General features: G+C 37.5%; 1 protein-coding gene and 1 pseudogene across 2 annotated transcripts in view; both read right to left on the bottom strand.

The window, feature by feature from the left end:
• Positions 1–17,037, bottom strand: part of NR6A1 (nuclear receptor subfamily 6 group A member 1) — a 232,504-nt gene that overhangs the window by 52,115 nt on the left and 163,352 nt on the right. The window lies entirely within an intron of this gene.
• LOC101657901 lies at positions 5,008–5,533 on the bottom strand (annotated as a pseudogene).

The following is a 17,037-nucleotide window of genomic DNA, read 5'->3' as shown; positions in this document are numbered from 1 at the left end:
CATTTGTACATCGTTTCTCAAAACATTTTCTCTCCATTTAAACCCCCGACATTAGGTCCTCATTTTTCCCCTCCCTCTCCGCTCCCCCCTCCCGCATGAGCCCTTGATAGTTTATAAATGGGTATTTTGTCCCTTGTCAGTTTCTGAGACTAAATCTTTATGGGCGTAGAAAGCCTTATCTTTCTCCTCTGGAGTGGCTGGTAATTTTAAATGGCTGACCTTGCAGTTAAGAGCCCAACCCAGAGCCCACTATGTCAACAGGGCCCCTGTAAGGTTAGAAAAAGTCTCAGAAATCACCTCTAACTGTCCTGTACCAAAGGCATAAATTCTCTCTACAATGTTCTAAGACAAGGGGTTGCCACAGTTTCTACTAGCACATCTCAAGGGATTCATTCCATTTTTAGATAGTTTAAATGTTTAAAAAGTTTTTATTTATACATCAAGTTTCCCCCAATGCTCTCAGTTAAGTGCTCAGGGACAAAAGTAAATATACAACCTAGTTCGTCATATACAAATCACTCAGTTTTAAATATAAAAATCAAGTTCCCAACTATGATTTTTTAAAGAGTTTTATTTTACTGGGGGCTCATACAGCTCTTATCACAATCCATACATATATCCATTGTGTCAAATGCATCTGTCTGTACATATGTTGTCACCATCTTTTTTTATCTTGTAGAATTGTTTTATTTTATTTATTTAATAATTTTATTGGGGGCTCATACAACTCTTATCACAATCCATACATACATCAATTGTATAAATCACATTTGTACATTCGTTACCCTCATCATTCTCAAAACATTTGCTCTCCACGTAAGCCCCTGGCACCAGCTCATTTCCCCCCTCCCTCATGAACCCTTGATAATTTGTAAATTATTATTTTGTCATATTTCGCAATGTCCAACATCTCCCTTCACCCACTTTTCCGTTGTCCATCCCCCAGGGAGGAGGTTATATGTAGATCCTTATAATCGGTTCCCCCTCTCTACCGTACACACCCTCCCACTATCGCCATTCTCACCACTGGTCCTGAAGGGATCATCCATCCTGGATTCCTTCTGTTTCCAGTTCCTATCTGTACCAGTGTACATTCTCTGGTCTAGCCAGATTTATAAGATAGAATTGGGATCATGATAGTGGGGGTTGGGGGGGTTGAAGTATTTAGGAACTAGAGAAAAGTTGTATAATTCATCGTTGGTACACTGCACCCTGACTGACTCATCTCCTCCCATGACCCTTCTGTAAGGGGATGTCCAGTTGCCTACAGATGGGCTTTGGGTCCCCACTCCACAGTCCTGCTCATTCACAATAATATGAATTTTTTGTTCTTTGATGCCTGATCCCTGATCCCTTTGACACCTCATGATCACACGTGAGCTTTGTTGCTTCTGAGCTAGATGGCCACTTGTTTACCTTCAAGTCTTTAAGACCTTAGACACTATATCTTTTGATAGCAGGGCTCCATCAGCTTTCTTCACCATATTTGCTTATACACCCATTTGTCTTCAGCGATTGTGTTAGGAAGGTGAGCATCATGGAACGCCAGATTAATAGAACAAAGTATTCTTGCATTGAGGGAGTACTTGAGTGGAGGTCCAATAGGACAAGAAGATTTTACAGAGAAGGCAACGCTGTCAAAAACAAAAACTAAGAGGAATAAGAAATTGCTCAAAGGCTCACTGCTGAGAACTATTTTTATAAACTTGTTCTAATGAACCTGACAAAAATTATAAAGAATAAATAAGTGAGTGGTATGAAATAATGTAGATAGATACTTATAACTCCAATCCCATTTCTAAGTGCTAGTGACACATCATTTTGTAGGAAAATGAAAATTAAGTTTGCTTACTAGGTGTATTAGTCTAGGTACTTTCGAGAAACAAATCCACAGAAATTCATGTATAAGAGAGAGTTTTATATAAAGGTTAAATGTGCATCAAGAAAACATCCCAACCCAGTGCTACCCAAGCCCACAAGTCCAACATTAACCCATTAACCCATATGTCCAACATCAATCCACAAAGTCCTCCTTCATCTCACAAAACAGACACAATGATGCAGGAGGAAAGCCAAGTCAGTGAATGTGTAAGCATCTCAGTGCTGGCAGGGGTCTCCACCATCACAAAGCAAGAGACCTGAGAACTAGAAAGGCGAGGCTCAAGCATCCATTTATCCCTCCACCCTTCAATTAACCCCACATGTGTTTATTGGCTAGGTTGGCACAATAAACTACCTCCATCCACCCCTTGCCAACTTGGCACCTGTACACAACTCTTTAGCTTCAAGACTGAAATTAAGTAACACCTACACCTTAATCCTATAATCCTGTGAATATGTTCCCCCACCTATGAAAGTTTGTAAGCCAACCACTTCATGCCTTTATCCCCCCTATTTTGAGTATCCAATTTATATAATGCCCACTTACATCAACCCAGTTCTCTGAGAAGACAAGCATATTTTTTGACATGAAGAGTCTCCATTCCAGTTGGAACCTTGTGGAGTCTACATCCATAAACAAAGTCAAATCCGGACAGGTCATCCATAAAGTCAGCAACAATATGTACCAGTTCACAGGCTCAAAAATCTCCATCTGGTCGGGTTCTGGTCAACTCAATGTAGGCTGCCTCACTCAGTCTCCACATGGTCACCTTGCCTTAGACCATGGTCTCTTACTAATACTCAACAAGCCTAGCCCCCTCGTGCTTGGTCATGAACTTTAGATCAGTCAACCCACTCTCATCTTCTTTTTTCCCCTGTACACCAAGTCCACCAGTGTTAGTGGCCAAACTCAACCCTTCTCTTTATTGCTGCATTTCTCCCACTTACACTCAACAAGTAGATCCAAGTGGTAACCTAGCAAGCATTTCAGCCTACTCACAAGCTCCCTTTAACACTAGGTAAGATTCATGTACATTTTAAAAGATAAATACAGGAACAAAAACCTTTATTAGGATGAAATGTATTCCAGACATAGTCTCAAAATAAAAACTGGTGTGAAAAGTAAAAAAAAATTTTTTTTAATCTTATCTATTTTATTTTTGTTGAGAAAAGTAAGACAACTTGCCTCAGGTTGAAAGATTATGCCCAAAGTCACAACTAAGGAAGTGATGGAACTGAATTTCAACCTTATTACATTTCCTGAGACAGACATCTCACTATCTCAAACTACTTCCCCTATGGGGGTAGGATACAGGAAGAGCAGATAGCTATCTTTATTTTATTTTTTTTAAACCAAAGAAACAACAGCAATTGCAATAACAAAATTTTGTAAACAAAGAGCAACCCTAACCATTCTTCTCTTCAGAAACCAGTTCTCCTTTAATAATTTGGTTAAATATGGGCCAAAAGTTGTTCAAAAAGCTCTCCACTCAGCCTACGTTTACAAAAAATACTTCTCTCACCCAAGGGCTCAGGTTACACAAATTACATTTTGGAAACTGATTTTTATCAAAACCTGCTTTCAGAGTGTGATGAAGGCCAGATTTAGGAAATGAAGAGGACAGCTATTTACTTAACCAAAATTATACTGACAACCTGGATCTTCCCTGACTAAAGGGCATTTAAAACAAAAATTTCAACTCATTACTGGTTCCAACTCCCTGACAGGTTACACATTCTGTGTACTGACTCCACTCAGTCTCTTAGGTTGCTAAAGTCTGAAATGACAGCTTTAGATCACAGTGTGATAGGATCAAAGCTTGAAACTGGTACCCTCCCTCAAAATTTTATTTTAAAAATAAAATAAAATAAAAAACAAACATTTTATTGGGGGCTTGTACAACTCTTATCACAATCCATACATCCATTGTGTCAAGTACATTTGTACATTTACTGCACCCATCATTCTCAAAACACTTTCTACTTGAGACCTTGGTATCAACCCCTCACTTTTCCCCCTCCCTCCCCACCCTTCTCCCTTATGAACCCTTGATAATTTATGAATTATTATTATTTTGTCATGTCAAAAATAAAATCTAACCCAATAAAATGATTAATTAAAAAAAGGAAAAATAATAAAATTTTAAAAGAAATAAGTTAAAAAAAAAACTCTACTCATCTGCTGCCTGCTAAAAAAATCCATTTCCAAAAACCACACATCTAGTACTACCTCATAAGATATTTCTAAGAAGTTGTATTAGTTGAATGAAAATAAGCGAGCAATTCAGAAGATTGGTATGAACTAAAGGTTTGGGAGTTATCCTTCTGGTCATTGAATAAGAAATAGGATGGAGACTGATACCAAGGGCTCAAGTAGAAAGACAGTGTTTTGAAAATGACAATGGCAACATATGTGCAAGTTTTCTTGATATAATTGATTTATGAATTATTATAAATCTGTCCACAATAAAATGATTTAAATTTTTAAAAATCAATTTATTGGGGCTCATACAATTCATCACAATACATAGATCAATTGTGTAAAGCACATCTATACATTTGTTGCCCTCATAATTCCCAAAATTCGCTTTCCTCTTGGGTTCCCGGAATCAGCTCATTTTCCTTTTTTCCCCTCCCCCTCCAAAATGATTTAAATTTTTTAAAAATCTGTAAGAGTCCCCAATAAAATTCTTTTTTTAAAGGAAATAGATGGAGAAAGACAAAATATTATTAATACCATTAACTGCTTTTGCTTGAAAATAAACATGAAATGGTTCACAAATCACAATTAGCTAACGCCACAGAAAACGAATCCAGGGAAAAGTTTACCTCCTCCCCACCGCATCTTTCAACATCCCGAAGGAAAGAGGAGGTAAGAAAATGGAAATCTAGGCCTCAATGTCTAGTTTCTCTGCCCTCTATTTTTTTTCCAACCCCAAATGTTATTTATTTAATATAGTCATCACAAGGAGACTTAATTTTTTTAAAATGGAGACTTAATTTAAAAAACAAACAAAACAGAAATGACACCGCAGCGTAAGATAAGAGTTCTACACAGCAATCAAGGGGGGAGCGGAGGGAGGACAGACATCTATGAAAGAGAAGACAACACAAGGGCAGAGAGGGTCAGGGCTCTTGGCTGGAGACTTGCTTTGAGTAGGTTTCCTACAGGTATTTCTTAAAGGCTGTGGGGTTTTTCCAGAGTTCGGCAGCATGTGTGTTCAAAGGGCTGTAGATGTTGGGCTCTCCCAGCAGGCTCTGGATGGAGAGGAGAATTGTCCTGACATCATATAGGGCAGACCACTTGTCCTTCAGGATGTCCAGGCAGATGTTACCCTGAGTGTCCACGTTGGGGTAGTAGCAGGGGATGAGGAACTTCACTGTGTGGATGCATTGTAAGGGTAGCTACTGGGGAACTCCAGGGAGAGCTTATACCTCAGGTTTTCATAGACTGTACCAGCTGCTCCGTGGATGGTCCCTATCCACTTGAAAAGGTTGTCTGATTCCAGGAAGGCAGAGATTCCTTTGTCACCAGACATCATGAGGGTCATCAGCTCCTGTTGTAGCCTCTTGCCCACGAATACCCGGGCTCGGCTCCTTTTCAGGCGGCTACGACACTGGCTGCGGCTGGGTCGTGGTTTTGGGAGGCCATTCACTCGGTGTTGGCAGACAGGATCTCGGAAGACTGGACGGCAACTGCCCCTCTCTTTCTTTTAAATTGTAGTTTAGTGATTATCAATTGCATTAATCATGTTGTGCAACCATATATCCACCACTCATACTCATTGTGAAATTTCCCATCAATCTTCCTGTCAACAACATGCAGGAATTCTTGAGTTAGGAATCAGGTTTTTATTTATGACAAAAATAATGTTCATATAAATGCAAATATATGTTGTGCAACTGGAGAAAAGGACTTGTAAGTCTGTGGTTTGTTCTGCTTGGACAGCTGGAGTTCTCTGTTGAGAACTTTTTAAAAGTCCTTGTTCACTTAGATTAAAAAGGGTTGATTGAGTCACTAATAGATACTTTGGATCCATACACTTCAATTCTAAATAAATAAGTACTTTTGAAAAGGGATGTATAAACCAAGCAGTGATTCATAATTTAATAATTACTTCTTCATAAGACTCCTGATGTGGCATCACTGAATAAACATTTGAGAGCTCCTTTATGCCTTTCCAAGTTACTCACAACGGTGGAGGAAACAGACATCAATCATATCATTTCAATACAGAGATATCAACATTAAGAGAAAATGTGACAGGCATAGAGAAGAGAGGAGTGTCTCTCTGAAGCCAGACGGAGAAGCAGAGGCTAAGGTTATTTAAAAAGGATATCATCTGAATTGGGCCTGAGAGTAAGTATGTCAAAGAGAATTTCAGCCAAAGAAAACAGCAAAGGCAAAAGCTTGCTGGCTGTGGGTATTAGATGTGTTTTGGGCACATGATATCTGAAGCAGCAAAAACCGTTAACATGTAACTACATTTGATGGAGTTAAGAATCTTCTGTAGGGAAGCTGTACACAGAAATGAGATTGCCATCTGAGAGTACAGTGAGAGAAAAGAAATCTGCAATTGGTAGCATTTGGATTATTTGCAGTTTACACCAACCCTTTGATCTTTAAGAACAGCCACTATTCTATTGGTAAGGCACAAGGGTTTATACAGCTTGACAAGTTGATTAGACCAGGAATAGATATTGCCCACTGCTAACTGGACTGGAAAAGACACAGGCCCAAAACAGTTCAATGAAATTCTCTGTTCTCAAGATTTTATAGTGGAGACTCAGGGATGGCTAGCCTGTGTTAGCAGAGAACTAGCCTTTTCCAGAAAAGCAAAGGATGCTCCTCTATGCCAGGGAAATATCAAGGAAATAGAAAGCTATTTTTTTTAAAAGGGGTCTGACAACAAAGATAAATTAGTTTCCCTGCTACACTTTAGAGAAGGAGAAACTGACATACAGAAAAGGAATTCATGCATAGTCACAAAATATCTACACCACACATTAGGAGCACTGGTGGTTCAGTGAGTTGCAAGTCGGGCTGCTAACACAAGATCAGCAGTCCAAAACCACCATATCATTACTTGGGTATAAGATGAGGCTTTCTGCTCTCATTAAAAAGGTAAGACCCTCAGGAACCCACAGGGGTCCGTTTTAATCTGCCTCACAGAATCACTATGAGTTGGAATCACCTTGATGTGAGAAATCTCTTATTTCAAATTACGGGTCGACTATTATAGAGAAGGGCTAAATGTGGTAAAAGGTATAAGGCATAAACTATGACCTTAGAATACTTGGTAATGAAAGGAAACAATTTTAACAATTAGAAACTGTATACTTTTTCCACCCTGCATTTAACTTTTGTAAGGAGCTTGTGTTCTAAAACTATATCCAAAATATATAATGAACTCTCAAAACTCAACAATTGGAAAGTAAACAACTCAATTAAAACACAAATAAGACATACAGATATTTTATCAAAGAAGATATAGGATTGGTAAAGAAGCATGTGAAAATATGTTCAACAGAAATATAGACACAAACCATAACACATTAAAATGGTTAAGATAAAAAATACTGATTATGATGGTGAAGATAAGGAGCAACGAGAATTCTCACATACTGCTGGTGAGAATGTAAAAATGTATCAGTACTACGGGAAACAGGGAGGCAGTGACAAGTTTCATAGTTAAATTAAACATACCATTTACCACGTGAGCCAGCAATCCCACTCCTAGGTATTTACCATTAAAAAATAAAATGTAGGTTCACATACAAACTTGTATATGAACATTTACAAACTCATTGCTGTAGAGTCCACTCCGATTCATGATGACTTTACCCTGTAGAACAGAAGAGGACTGTCACACATTTTCCAAGGCTGTTATCTTTACGGAAGCAGAGTGACACATCCAGCTGGTAGGCTGGAACTGCTGATCTTACAAAAGCAGTCCAGCACTTAACCACTGTGCCACTATGGCCCCGTAAATGTTTATAGCAGCTCTATTACAAAATTGGAAACAACCTGACAGTATAAAAGAGAGACAATTAGCATGCTTTAAGTGAGATCACAAGTTCTATGAAGATGGTACACTGTATTATCACTTTCTCCAGGATTCTGAATAGGTTTAATATAATGCAGGGGTACTGTATCTAACTCAAAATGTGGGCCATTTGTGGTGTAGCAGGCAAGATTCACACGGGCCACATTACTTTTTTTAAAAAATCAATTTATTGGGGCTCATACAATTCATCACAATACATAGATCAATTGCGTAAAGCACATCTATACATTTGTTGCCCTCAGCCACATTACATTTAAAAATTTTGTTAAATTTATATTTTGAAGTAAGAATTCAGGAATATGGATAGAATAATTAAAACAATATATAATTGCTTTCATTAAAAAATTTATTTTATTTAATGTATTTATAAAACTAAAATTATTCTTCTTTACCCGAAACTTGCCAGGAAACTTGCCAGCGTTTTCCTCCTATTAGTTTTCACTCACCTCTTATGTTGTGACCGGAAAATATAACAAAGTAACTAATAAAAAAACACAAAATGTTGGATAGCTGACAAACGTGATGCACAATCGTAATGGCTTCACTCTAAAAATGTTAACTAGCGCTGCCGCTAGGTATGACTCATAACAGCACAACCCAGAGTACTCTTTTTGGGATCTGTTTACATTACGCAACACTGAGAGTGGCAGACATATATATCTCTTCCGAAATGTTGCCGGAACTGTCAGAGCATTTATACACTTCCACAGGGCCCCAGAAAAAGCACCAGGCCACAAGCATACTCGTCTTCAGTAGTTAAAGGGTTAATGAGGGAATTGTGTGTATAGTATTGCCTCAATCTCCCCTAAGCACTATGTTCTCCCTAACAATCTTTTCTATTTTCATCTTATTTCAGAGCATCGCGGGTCACAAAAAATTACCTTGGGTTGCATGCAGCCTGCAGGCTGCCAGTTTGACACCTCAGATGTAATGCATCCCAAATTTGGACATGTGGTTTACTGAGCATCCCTAGTCTGTTTGTCAGAAAGTGCTTTTGTAACTCTTTTTGTATATAAAACAATGTTTAGTATAAGTGCTTCTTTGCATTCATTTCTAAGGACCACAAATTATGGAACCTAAACAATTCTTACGAGCACTCTCTCATACATTACCTTCATATCATTTTACTATTGGGGTCCTGAGAACCAATGGGTTTTGCATTCCTGAGGCACTGCCTCAATGCTTCCATAAAACCAAGACTCCTTTTTATCCCAAATTCTTCCTTCAAGATTCTCTAGATGGGCATCATTTTCTGCAATCGGGTCTTTTCTACCATTTGGTCAGAACCCAAGCACTTTCTATGTATTCAAAATAACATCTAGACTTTAAACCATATAAGATGGCTACTTTTAAAAATATCATCTTAATACAGGATATGATTAAATAATGCTACCTTTGGGTTATATCCATAGACAGGGAAATACAAATTGTGGTGCATTATTATTTCACCCCACCATGCCTCAAATCAAATAAAAGTGAGGTTGGACAAAGCCCACATGGAAGAAGCATACCAGCCTGTGTGATCACGAAGTGTCTATGGGATCAGGTATCAGGCAGCTAAGACCCAGAATAAAACCATACACAAGGTGAATGAGGGGTGGTGGTGGTGGTGTATGGAGTGGATACCCAATGCCCATCTGTAGACAATTGAACATCCCCTCACAGAGGGGTCACAGGGAAGAGATGAGCCAGTCAGGGTGCAGTACAGCACAGATGAAACACACAACTTTCCTCTAGGTCTTTGGTGTTTCCTTCACTCCACTGTCATGACCTCAGTACTACCTTACAAATTGGAATTAGACCAGAGCATACACACTGCTACAGATAAGAGCCGGCAACACAGAGTAGAGATATCAGGAGGATTAAGGGAGGGTGGGGGGAGAAAGGGAGACTTGATTACCAGGATCAATTAGAACCCCCTCCCAGGGGGATGAATAACAGAAAAGTGGTTGAGGGGTGACGGAGGCCGATGTAAGATATAACTTATCAAGGGTTTGTTTGTAAAGGAGGGCAGGTGGGGGAAGGAGGGGAAAGAAATGGGGAACTGATAACAGGGACTCACGTGGAAAGAGAATGCTTTGAAAATGATGGTGGCATATGTGCAAATGTGCTGACACAATGGAGGAATGTGTGCATTGTAATAAGAGATTTAAGAGCCCCCCCCAATAAAAGTATTAAACATAATAATTAATAAATAAATGTGGGGGGGAAAGTGAGGTTGGGTAGAGAAGTATATTTTCTTGTAAGTGGCAATTAATAACTCAATGAAGAACAAACTTAAAAAGTTTCTGATTTATTATCATGAAACTGCACTAATTGGAAGAAGGACTCTGGGCTATCTAGAAGCAGACACAAATGGCTAGAAGGAAATATTGCCACCAATTTAATTTACAAAAATAAAATAAAATTAGAAGATGAATGTTTTTGAGAATATGTTCTGGTATACATACCCTAATAATAATAACAATGAATAAATGAGAAACACCTACAGTTGACAAGCCTTTAAAACTTTTCAGGATATCATTAAGGGACACAGACATATCAGGTGACGCTGTCAAGTGGGAGTAAATGTCAAAATAACTATAAAAATTATGTGCGGTGTTTCATCAGAAATGTTTTATAAAATATCCCTATAGTTAGTTATAATAAAAACACTTTTTGTAAGTCCAACTTGCAGGTGTTTATACCTACAAGGCTAAAAGTCTATGTTTCTTTGATTATTGAACCTTCTATATCCCACCCAGAGTTATCATTATTATTCAACTATAATGATGCTTTGAATCACATATGCACCCACTACAAACACAAGCTGCTCTTATTTTGTTGTTGCTGGTGGTTTAATAGTCACAGATTTTGTAAAACTTTCTGGTGTTTTAGCTATACTATTGTGGTAATTAGTATTTGTGAACCTTTATCAATAACATTTTTGAGAATTAAGTAGTAATTAAAGGGAAAGGGGAAAAATAATTTGAAGACTTCTGGGGCATGGAGGGATAAAGGGGAGCTTATATTAAAGAGTTCAAAAAGAAAGAAAATGCTTTGAAAATTATGATGGCAGCAATTGTACAATTAATTATGCCTGATCTAATTGAATTATGGATTGTTATACTATCCCAATAAAATGATAAAAGAAAAGACAGAAGACTTCTTTCTGCTCAGTTACTAACAATGTTGTAATTCAATGTATGTTTTATAAAACAAGTTTTTAGTGTTCATATAACTGAAGAAACATTACATTTAAGCAATTTTCAGCTATATTCATTACATATTATCCCATGATTAAAAACTGATAAACATCACTAAGGATTTCCTATGGTCTGGTAATGAAGGAGGTCCATGAAGAAGGTGGTTATGTGTGTGACACCATGATTTCCACTGGTGACATTAATTCTAGTGATGTCACTGAAGTTTTTTTATCTATATTTCTTTTCACATTGATATATATATATATATATCTTTTGATTAAATGACCACTGAAATGGTGCCCTGGTGGTTTAAGCAATGGGTTATTAAGCAGAATGGTTGGTGGTCCAACTCTATTAGCCTTTCCATGGGAGAAACATGAAGCTCTCTGAAACATAAGCAGGTTCTTTTGGTCCTATATTGTCACTATAACTAGGAATCGACCTGCAATGGCAGTGGGTTTGGTTTTGGTTGGGAAAAGATTTGCTTAACAAAATTAATTTAAGTCTGAAACAAATTTTCTGCAGAGTGGTTATTTAATAAACTGCAATTAAGTACTTCTGACATGTCCTTATACCTTATCAGCTTCTTTGAAAAGCAAAGCTAAATTGCTGCACCATCACACTGAAGGCACTTAAGAAACCTCATGAAAGAAAAAAACATTTTATTAACAGAAAGTATGATACTAACAGGGAAGAATGCTTTTTATTTATTTTTTATTTTTTTATTTTTTTGGGGGAAAGAATGTTTTATAAGTCTCCTTTAAACTTCAACCACTCAACTGAAACCTAACTCTTTAATCTTACAGTGTTATATTAAAATAATTCTGTTTCACAATTATATATTTAGAAGAATAATGAGGTTTCAGAACATGCCTAGCAAAATCAGTGAAAAACTAAAGAAATAGAGCCAAAGTGAAAATTAATTCTATTACCAGCTATGAATAGAATAATGCTTTTTGGGGCAGCCATTTGTTCCCTCTCACCCAGCAATCACCTTTAAAAAAACTCACCTTTTAAGTGATAAATATTCAACATCTGTTAAACAACATTAGGATTATATTTCCTCTTTGTGATTCAGAAAGCTGCTCTTCAGTTCAAGTGAGAGATTGTATCTGATTCACCTGTGTTCTCAGGGCTTATAACACAAAAAATCTCTCTGAATATTGGCTGCACAAATTTTATACACAAGAATGAAATAATGAGCCACACAGGGAAAGGGGACTGAATATTCCAAAGTTAAGGAGAACCATACTAACATTTCAGACTTTCCCACTTTCTGGTAAAGTCTAAGGGGCTAAATTTCTTCTTTTTTTTTTTGAGGGGGTGCTAAATTTCTTATTTGCCAAAACATAAGGAAAGAAATTACACAAACTTTACTATCATCCCTGTCCTGATTAGGATTTCGCCTCTGTTTAGAGCCCATCACTTCTGCAGTACAACTCTTCTGTAGGTAAAAGATTTGCCGGGATCCATTTAACTATTTCACTAACCCAGGAACAGCAAATTAACACAGCAACTGGTTGTATAAGGCAATTCAGCTGCTGGTCCCACTGGTTGTACAGCATTTTCAAGGCTAAACTTCCAAAAGGCCCCTCCCTGATGAAGGCATTCCCTGGGGACTTTGCTACTTGGGAGTGCAAACAGCAGCAGCCACAGGCTTAGCCAAGAATACTCTCTTCTTAATCACCTCCCTGAATTTGCTGTTCTGTTTCTCTTGACCATTTCAAACCATTTTAAGCATGTGCTGGGCACTCTTGACAGAGGTTCTCTTATTTAATTTCTATAGCAAGCTTGTGAGATTAGCCTTACTATTCCCATACATGAGAAAATTGAGGCTCATAAAAGGTCAAAGTGACTCAGCCAATTGACAAGAGAACTGATGAGATCCTTTCCTCAACTTCAGGAAGCTGTAGCAAGGGAAGCAATACATGTATGGAAGTTTTTATGAGCCATCTGGGTAGCAGGGGATGAGTCCTAACCATACAAATCAAAGGCCCAGAAGCAACAGCAGGGTTTTGCGCTTTTTTTTTTGTTGCTGTTGTTGTTAATGGTTTAAAAATCCTACAGGAATTGATTGGCCCCACAAAACAACCAGTGAGGCCTACCAGCTGGTTGACTTCTGACCTCCCATGCTTCTCACCCTAATTAATGCAAGGTCCTTGGATCACAGTATGAGCATCAACACCCTGTTAGAGCTAGCAATGACCTTTACATTTATCAGGCTTTTCAAAATATGTAAAACAGCTGTGTAATGAAAATGCCCCCAAACTCTCAAGCTTGAAATATTGAGGAGATACATTTTCCCTAATTATAGTGCTTTTACCAAGTTTTTATGGCATGACTTTTCAGGAAGCTGAAAAAATATCTGAGGAGTGGCTTGTTTTCCAGTTGTCCAAGGAAACCATTGAGGCTTGCATAAAAAAGGTTCCTTGAAAATGAATTTATTTCCTAGGCTTAAAAAAAAAAAACCTCAGGAGCAGGAGTGGCAGAGGAAAAGACAATGTTTGGAAAAAAAATTGGGGAGGAAAGGGGAATTGTTTGGTTTCCATACTTGTGCCTCTGATATCCTTTTGTTCTCCCACCTCATTGTATTAAGGATGCTAAATCAAGCATGATTGCAGTGATGTTTGTGTGTGAAAATGACAAAAGCAATAGGCTAAAATCCCAACCTCATCTTGAACCCTGAAGACTTTTATGGTTTCTCCTTCACTAGGCCCTCCCCCTAATTCACATTAAAGACCACTTTGTTCAAAAGGGTCATGGTAGGTTTCATACCCAATTTTAATACAATGTAAACGGTAACTAAACTTCTAAGTTTGTTAGTAATATTTCTCTCTGGAAAATGTGTTAAAAGATTTGACCCCTTGGTTTATATAATAATGCAGAATTATAATGTATAAGACAAAGTGGAAACAATATCAGAAGGCACTGGTTTTGAAGTTTAATTTGATTTTCTTTTTACATACCAGTTTCCCCAGAAAAAGTGTTAAGTTAGAGAAGAATTAAAAATATCCAGTTCTGTGAAGTGTCTAAATAATCTCCCTAGCTTTAGAATGGTTCAATAGAATAATGGCAGGTCTAAAAAAGCCTAAAATAATTCCATCTAATTTCAAATACAGACTCATTTTTCTTTATTCCATTCTTTGTTTCTAAATCACATTATGGGCCCTTGTTTGGCTTATGCATTTATTCCTGGAAGCTTTTAAATTGGGAGGACACTAGAGGCTATTTATGATTACATTTTCCTTAGCTGATAGTCAGTTGTCACCAATACATTGATTGAGGGCTTAGTGGAAAAGAGGCAGCAATGACTCCATTACTCTTTCCAACTGCCATAAAGAATTTGCATAATAAAAATGCCTACTGAATCAGTTTTAGTCCTCAGGAAAAGGATACAGTTAAATTGGAATGCTACAGTTGGACTAGGAAAAGGTAAATTTGAAAAATGAAAATCTGGACTAGAGTAAAAAACTGTTTTATATATCACATGCAGAATTGCTCACTTCTTAGGCTTTGCTATCTGTTTAACCTCTATACAGTGTGCATTAAGATGTATGTAACTTACTTGCATTTAAAAATAAGCCCTATGATTTTTAAAATAGATTTCTTGGCAACAAGTCTGGCTTAAATGATCTCAATATAACAAACTAGGAGCATCTGTTTATCTCAGTTGAAGTTTCTAGAGTCAATACCAGCTGTTGGGAGAGGGATTTCACACATGTGTTACTTGAATCCTAACCAAATCTTGTTTTTTTCATTCTCTCAATGATTCCTCCTACACCAATAGGATAAAACAAATGCTAGGGGGGAAAAAAGATTTGCTGGGTGCTTTGATGCATATCAGTGGAATCAAAATGATCACTCTTTCCAATTCAATACAGTATTAGCATGGGGAAAAAAGATGTTTAGAAATCAATTTGGAGTTATTTCTAGTGGGGACTGCCTGATCCTTCTAAGTTGAGGAACGAGAATTTTCCTGAACATTGAAAGGACACTTTAGGTGCTTTTTTTCTTCCTTAAAGAACAATCTAATTTTCACAGGGAATTAATTCATTGGCATTGTTTTGGTTTTAAGTGTCCATCCTGCCAGGCAGGGGCCACGCACAAGGGCTGCGTCTTGAAGAGTGCACAATGGCTTCTCTTGCAGCTCGGTCTCTGTTATTGATCCTTACAGATGCTCCAGGGCCCTTCCCCCACCTTGCTCCAAATCCCAACCCCCATTCTGAAAGATAGCTTAAGAAATAAGACTTCCTGCCTAGCGACTGGCAGGGCTGAAAGACCAGATTGTATGACTCCACAGATCAGCCCTGCCACAGTGAAAGCTTGAATAGAGTTAACCCTCTGTGAACTAAAACAAAACATTTGTATGCCCAGCTGTGACAAAGGTTAATTTAAATGGACAAGGGCCCAATATCTAAAACCAGGCAATGCTTTTTTTACAGTAGCTTTTTCACTGACCTCTTTTGTAAGCAGTTTGATGTTGTTTTTTATGATTCTGAAGGCCTTAATTGTCCAAAGACCTCCTTTAACTGGAATAATTTGCTTTACTAAAATGTTGTATGCAAGATTCAGGTACAAATTTTAAAATTCAATTCCTTGTTTTTATATAAATTCTTGTTTTATGTACTAGAAGTAACTTTCTACCACTGAAGTGTTAGGAAAAATCAAAGTCTGGATAATTACATATGAAACGGGGGAGAACTTTCTGTAAAAACCTTTTAATTACTATTTTTCCTTCAGAACTGGCAGGCTACAAAACATTAAGAGATTCAAGCTGCTCGAAAAACTCCAAATCCTTCTAAGCTATTCCTTCCAAACTCATGAAACCACGACCCTAGTATCTCTGCCTCCCTCCAAATTCCTATTCCAGTGAATCTAAGGTAAATCTCACTTCTTAAACTATTCTTTCCTGAAAAATATATTCAAAATAGTTTAATGAATAATTTCTGTGCTTATTGGGGGTTAGGAGATTGTTCACGATAACAACAATCTTTGCAGATAATTAGTATTACAAACTTTCCACAGTTTCCACTAAAAATCAAGGAGGTAATTCTGGCATACAAGGTACTGGGGTGAAGAACACCAAGGGAGGAGATTAGCTGATTTAACATAAAAAAGAATGCTATTAGAGAAGGACACCCCAACTCCCTGATCAATGTATCCCCAGTGAGACTGAAACTGCATAGCTGCCTATGGCAGAGGCTAGCCATTGCTGCAAGGGGCTGGGAAACTTTCCCAAGCCTAGCTATTATTTCATAGGGTTAATATCATTTCTAGACATTTACCAACTGCCTGGAATTCTTCTGGCTATGTAGTTCAGTAGAACTTGCCTATAAAGAAATCAGAGCAAACGCTTAAATACTGTGCTTTAAGTACAGAAAACAATGTAAAAGACTTATCTCTCTCAGCTGTTTCATCAGCTGTGTTTTTCCTGAGGTAAATAATAAAGCAGTGATCACGGAGGTTTCTCGCAAGTAAATAGGAAACTAGTCCCACTAACATCACTGTTAAAACAGAACACAACACACACAACAAACACTTTACCCATTTAAAAAAGTAACACACTTCAAAGAAACTAGCAACAGCTTGATCTCAGACCAATGCTGTAAAGCATCTATCCTAGTATTAGTGCCCCCAAGAGGGATGAGGCTGCCTTCTCAAGGGTCTCAAGACCCCAATACTATCAATAATTAACAGTACTAAATAAGGCTTGGGCAGATGGTGAGCTGCATTTAGGAATTTAAAATATACACAAATTATTTTAAGCGGTAACCATAATATACATATCTTTGTAATCTTAACTTTACGTAGTAAAATAGCTTACTTTTAAGTCACTATGCAATCTAAATTATTTTTTCTTTTTCTAAAAGAGAAAATTCTGCCAACACACACACACACACACA

This window comes from Echinops telfairi, unplaced genomic scaffold (genome assembly GCF_000313985.2).
Source record: "Echinops telfairi isolate 266 unplaced genomic scaffold, ASM31398v2 ScPeMD7_32;HRSCAF=126, whole genome shotgun sequence".
Taxonomy (NCBI): domain Eukaryota; kingdom Metazoa; phylum Chordata; class Mammalia; order Afrosoricida; family Tenrecidae; genus Echinops; species Echinops telfairi.
This window is presented reverse-complemented; position numbering and strand designations above follow the sequence as displayed.